This window comes from Callionymus lyra, chromosome 9 (genome assembly GCF_982586985.1).
Source record: "Callionymus lyra chromosome 9, fCalLyr1.hap1.1, whole genome shotgun sequence".
Taxonomy (NCBI): domain Eukaryota; kingdom Metazoa; phylum Chordata; class Actinopteri; order Syngnathiformes; family Callionymidae; genus Callionymus; species Callionymus lyra.
Window position 1 is genome coordinate 6,283,016 of NC_141826.1, and position 6,130 is coordinate 6,289,145.

At 37.9% G+C, this 6,130-nt stretch overlaps 1 long non-coding RNA gene across 1 annotated transcript; it reads left to right on the forward strand.

Moving 5' to 3' along the window:
* The first annotated feature begins 3,130 nt into the window (after positions 1–3,130).
* Positions 3,131–4,547, forward strand: LOC148071577 (uncharacterized). Its single transcript, XR_015712842.1, has 2 exons — positions 3,131–3,532; positions 3,610–4,547. It is a non-coding gene; the product is annotated as an uncharacterized LOC148071577 (long non-coding RNA).
* Positions 4,548–6,130: the final 1,583 nt, after the last annotated feature.

The window sequence follows — 6,130 nt, forward strand, 5'->3', positions numbered from 1 at the left end:
GAAAAGTATTCTGAACGATACGTTAAGAGAAATCAAAGTGTCCCCTACTCATGTTTTCTTCTTTAAAATTATCATTCCAAATTCCAATAAATACTGCAGATTAATCCCTTGAAATTGTAATTAATTTATGTTCTTGCTCATGTGGCCACAATATTTTTAAGGGATGATATTTGAAAATAAAAGTGTATATTTCTTAATATAATATTTGCAAATGTTGTGTATTGTTTACAAGGCAACTTGTACATTGTAAATATTTGAAAATACTTATGTTTTTTCTAAATTAAAAATGTTTGGAATAAAGGGTGGACTTTTTTTTTTTTTAGAAAAGAGAACGGATTGTCTTGCGTTTCATTTTTAAAATCAAGGGACAAGAGAAAGGGACAATTTCTCATATCCTGCAAGTGTTCCTTCAAATTTAATAAGTTTAATAAGTTTTCCTGTTTTTGTAAAATATACTTTATAGGACTATTAGCTTTTTAGGATTCAGTTTATCCGTCAAACAGAGTTTTATTTTGGCGGGACACGACCCGTAAATGGCTCTTTACACAATAAAGGTTGTCGAGCCCTGATGTAGACAACATCATCTGCTGCATTCAAAAAGACTTTTTGATTAAAAATAATTTATTTACACTCAACATATGTACAGCAGTTAAAACGGCGGCTTTAGATGATAAGATTCTTCTTCTTTCTCTCCCTCTTGTGTTTCCTTCCCTGCACACAGAGAAACAAAAAGATTAACAAAACACTTACCAAAAGAGAAAGAGAGAAAATAAAGTTATTTACATAATTATTGCCCGCCGACCAGTCTGGGTGTTTCTCGGCGTGGATTCTTCTCTCATCCTTTGCCATCCCATAGTATAAATCCTTGTCTGGAGACGACAACTTCCGCCACTGTAGAAACAGGGAAAACAGGTCGTCAAACAAGAGCTTTTCGGACTTGTTCAAATCTGGCTGTGTTCTAGACACTCACCATGTGCCCCAGGATGGTGTTGGTCTCGGCACTATCTTTCGGCTTCATGGTGTTTTTTACCATCTGCCTGTTCTCCCTCATGAAAACCATGAAGGCGTTCGCTGGTCTCTTGACGTACGGTCTGGCTCCACAGCATCTGGTGGAACATCATATCATTGCCATTAGATCTATGTTATGAGTTAAGTGTGCATTTAGATGAATCAAACGTGAGGACTAACGTGGAAGAGCAGGCCTGAGGCGGAGAAGGAGCGCGGCTGGAGGTCTTCTGGATGTTCTGATTGTTGCTAGAATGAAAAGGAAAGTTAATTTCAAGACGATATTTAAGACGTGGAGTTGGATATGAACATGTGTGACACTAACAAAAAGACGAGCGGGCTCATGACTTCCACAGCTGGTCGCGGCTGAACCCAGAACCCTGGGGGGACTCCACTGTTGACCCAAGTCAACCCAGCTGGGACTTGATGGTAGTGCCTTAGTGTGTTCTCTGACAGCACTCGTCCAAACGATGGAACCGTCGTGGCTCCACATTGGAAGGGGTGGGTTTCAGGGGCCGTCGTCATCTTGAACTCTGAGGTCAAGTCTTTCTCTAACTGCTCGACATCAACCTCTTCAATGAGTTTGAGCAAGAGCAGATCGTCTTGAGCAGCAGAGTCCAAATCAGGAGCAGACGGAAGGTCCCCGATCATGGACAGGAACGTGGAGTGGACTGTGTCCGACTCCGTGCTGGGATCAGTCCACTCGGACGAGAAGCTGCTCAGATCGATAGTGACGAGGTCCATTGTTGAAATCATCTGTACAACAGATTATTGATCAGATAAAATATGTTTAAACCAAAATTAAAACATAAACCTTAACTGTTGAAACAACACTTTCTAGGAAACGTGTATTATTGTGATGTTACTAACAATGATCTGTGGTAATAAACTGTACAATAATTGTACTACTTGTACAAATAAATACATTTATATTTATAATATCTCTTGCTGTTTTAATTAACATGTCAAAGTAATTAAGTTACTGCCTAATTCAAACGAGTCATTTACATTTAAATTACATTAAAAGTATTTTTTATTGACGTGTGTGTTGAGTGACGTTGGATCAGTTGTGGGATTGTTAGCAAAAATGTGGCTAAAGCAGAACTAAGATGGACTCAATTGGAAAAGGTGATACTTACCGAAGGTCCGATGCGAAATACGGTAAATCCAGGTGGAAATTACATTTTATATCGCTTCGATAAAGACGCATTAAAGGCCTCGTGTACGTCATCATTGACGCAGGTTCAGGTGTCAGCCAATCAGAAGCGAGCGTTCGTCCACTTGCAGGTGTCATCGCCGTCATGTTTTCGTACATCGGTGAGGACTCGATGTTCCGTGAGTGACCGTTTTTTGTTGTTTATTTGTTTCATTTCTTAAAAGATTTGTTTGTTACCTTCTCTTCGAAGTTTTTGATTCAAGGTTGTACTTGTCACGCGGCTAACACTAAAACTAGCCGTTACACTTGTCAACGTTGACCACGACAACCTTTTTATCCTGTTGAGATCCTTGTGTCGCTACACGGGGAAATAAACATCTCACTATCGTCGATATGGTTTAATTAATCTATCAATTTGGCTTATTATTTTCGAAGCTTATTCGTTTATTTAATCCAACCTCTGTAGCATGACGTTAGCATGTAGCTAAGCTAATGCCGCCTTATTTCACCTATTTTTTCGCCCATGTATCACTCACTACCAGAACCTAGTAGATAAAGGTTAGTTAATAAACAGCGATTGTAATTGAATTTTGCATTATTACTCGAAAACAACTTATTTAGGAGTAGTTTTCCGTTTTGTTTTTCAAATGGTGTCCAGCAGGGGGCAGTACCTCGGTGTGACGCCAAAGTCTAAACCCAATTTACTTAATTAAATCTTGTTTTTTATTATATTAATGTTTTTGGTGCTGTTTCTTATTGTTAAATAATGTTTGTTTTTTACTATTATTTAAAGAATAATGTCGCTACTCTCAGTCTGAAACGTGTTATGTCCATAAAGATCATTATTATTAATAATCATTGAGAAGCTCGAAAAGAACATGTGAGGAAAGATCGTATTCGGTAAAAAGTTTTTATGTATCTATTACACATTTTTACATCATTTGGCGGCAGCAAACATAGATTAAAAATGTAAAATTACTTCATTTTCAATTTTAAGTAGAGAAACCAAACAGGAACACAACAAATTAGAACCGATTGAAGATCCAAATGTTTTTTTTCATAAAATAAGAATAACTAAACATGAGGTAAAAGTTGTTTTTGTTGAGAAGAAATGTCTATTTTCTGTTTTGTATTTACTTAATTATCCATTTACCATGAAACCTGAAAATTGAATCTTGTTTTTAATCATATTCCTTTTTTGGTGCTGTTCTGGGTGCTGCTGCTCTCCTGCAGAAGATCCTGGAGGTGGATATAAATCTGCCGGTGGTGAAGGTCGAGCAGATGACCCGCCGCTCCTGATTCCATTTCTGGCGTCAGTCTCACAAGCTTAGTTTGAACGTCAGTCTGAACAGCTAGTAGATGCTTTTCAAGGTTCGTATCATCTTTCACTTCCATCCCTTTGAACTGTTGATCCACAAATGTGTCAATGACTTTTATTTCCTCCTTAGGATCTTCATCATCTGATAGTAGAAATCCTTGTCCTGCGACGACAACTTCCGCCACTGTATAAACAGGAAAACAGGTTGTCAAACAAGAGCTTTTGGGACTTGTACAAATCTGGCTGTGTTTTAGACACTCACCATGTGCCCCAGGAGGGTGTTGGCCTCTGCATCTTCAGGCTTCATCGTGTTTTTCACTTTCTCCCTGTTCTCCCTCATGAACACCATGAAGGCGTTCGGTGGTCTCTTGACATAGGGTTTTCTGGCCCCACAGCATCTGGTGGAACATCAGATCATTGCCATTAGATCTATGTTATGAGTTAAGTGTGGGTTGTTGCTGGAATGAGATAGAAAAATGATATTTAGAATCAGAATTAATATTAAAAAATGTACAAAAAGGAGACAAAACTTGTGTGACACTTACAAAAAGGCGAGAGGGTTCATGGTTGGCACTGCTGGAACATTCTGGAGACACAAACACGAAGAAGGTCATGAACAGCTACTACATCAACAGTTGACAGTTGATCAGCCACTGTCCTGCTGTTGGAAAACAACGTGTTGTTCGTACGTGTTTCCATGTATGAAGGGATGAATCATCATCGGTGGAAGCTGCACCCAGAACCCCGGGGGGGGGGGGGGGGGGGCGCCACCGTCGATCCATCTCCCTCCTGTCTGGACCGGATAGTTCTGCCCGACAGTGTTCTCCGACAGCACCGGTGGCTCCAGGGCCTCGACTTCATCGAGGAGTTTCATCAACTCCTCAAAGTCAATTTGAGGAGCAGAGTTGGAATCTGACGGAAGATCCCCGAATATTTCCTGGAGCGTTGAGGGTCCACGCCGGAGAGAAACTGCTCGGATTCGGAACAACGAAGTCCATCGTGGAAATCATCCGTGTAATAGTTTGAAAATGTCATTTATAATTCTTTAATAAATACTCTGAGCAGAAACGTGTCTTTACCTTCTTCAGACGTCTGGAGATACAAGGTGTAAAATACTCTGTTGAACCTGAGATGAAGACAGAAAAAGAAATTTAAAATATATTGCCAATGGCTCATAAATTAAAGTGTAAGGTGCTAATTTGACAAGGTTTATATTTAACACTTAATGAACAAACAGTTGAGAGCAGCTAGAAATGCAGTATATGTTGTCAGGTGCATTATTATGGGCTGTTTATGATCCAATCCACTGATAAAAATCTAAATATTATGTGGATTAACACAAAAAACAATGGATAAATATTTATTATTACAGTTCACGTCATTTTGAAAATATATTAGGCTAATAATTCAATCACATGACTTGTTTAATGTTGTTTTTTTATTTTAAAGTAATCAACTTGAATTAATTTTGACACACTTACAGTCTTTATAGTTTATTTCAACCTAATACTGGGGAAATTGACCATTTACAGTAAATAAACACATACAGTGGATCTTTATTGATAAATAAGTACAAATAAGTTTCAGATCAAATATTTTTTAACCAAAATTAAAACATAAACCTTAACTGTTGAAACAACACTTTCTAGGCAACGTGTATTATTGGAATGTTACTAACAATGATCTGGGGTAATAGACTGTACAATTATTTTCCTACTTGTACAAATAAATACATTTATATTTATAATATTTCTTGCTGTTTTAGTTAACATGTCAAAGTAATAAAGTTATTGCGTAATTCAAACGATTCATATACATTCAAAATCACATTAAAAGTAGTTTTTATTGACATGTGTGTTGAGTGACGTTGGATCAGTTGTGGGATTTTTTAGCAAAAAAGTGCCTAAAGCAGAACTAAGATGGACTCAATTGGAAAAGGTGATACTTACCGAAGGTCTGATGCATTTTATATCACGTCGACACAATAAAGGCCTCCTTCACACTCCCTTTAGCTAAATAACGGACACACACAGCTTGCTGCTCGGTGTTGCCATCTCTAGCCTCAAATCTGCAGGTGGGGTAGTTTAAAGTAACTTACTACGTCAACCAGGTGTCACCTCTCAGTGTCTACTCTCTGTGACATCTCTCTCTGAAGCCCATCAACTTCCATCTCTCTGCCTCTGCACTCCGCTCCACTTAGTCTGAAGCAACATGAAAACATTACTGTTTATTAACGTACAAATATGTACATAGTTCAAATTTTTTATGGTCTTCAGTTTTCCCATGGAATTATAATAACAGTTTTTTTAGTGATTAAAAGACATGGTTTGTTTGTCTAGACAAAGCGGAACAACAGTTACTGGGAGAGATGAAAGTTGATGAGCAAAAGCGGAGGTGAGTTGACTATCAATGAATGATGTCCCAATGTTTTCCTTCTTTTTTTTGCATCAGTCATTTGATGAGGAATATGAGGAAAAAAGAAAAAACTTCAGTCAGTTTCTTACAGAATGCATTTTGATCAGGTGACTTTTTTGTCACAAGGAAGGATGGGATAACTTTGTAAACAGAGCAGCTTTCGCTGTTATTATAATTCCATGGGAAAACTGAAGACCATAAAAAATGTGAACTATGTACATATTTGTATATTTATA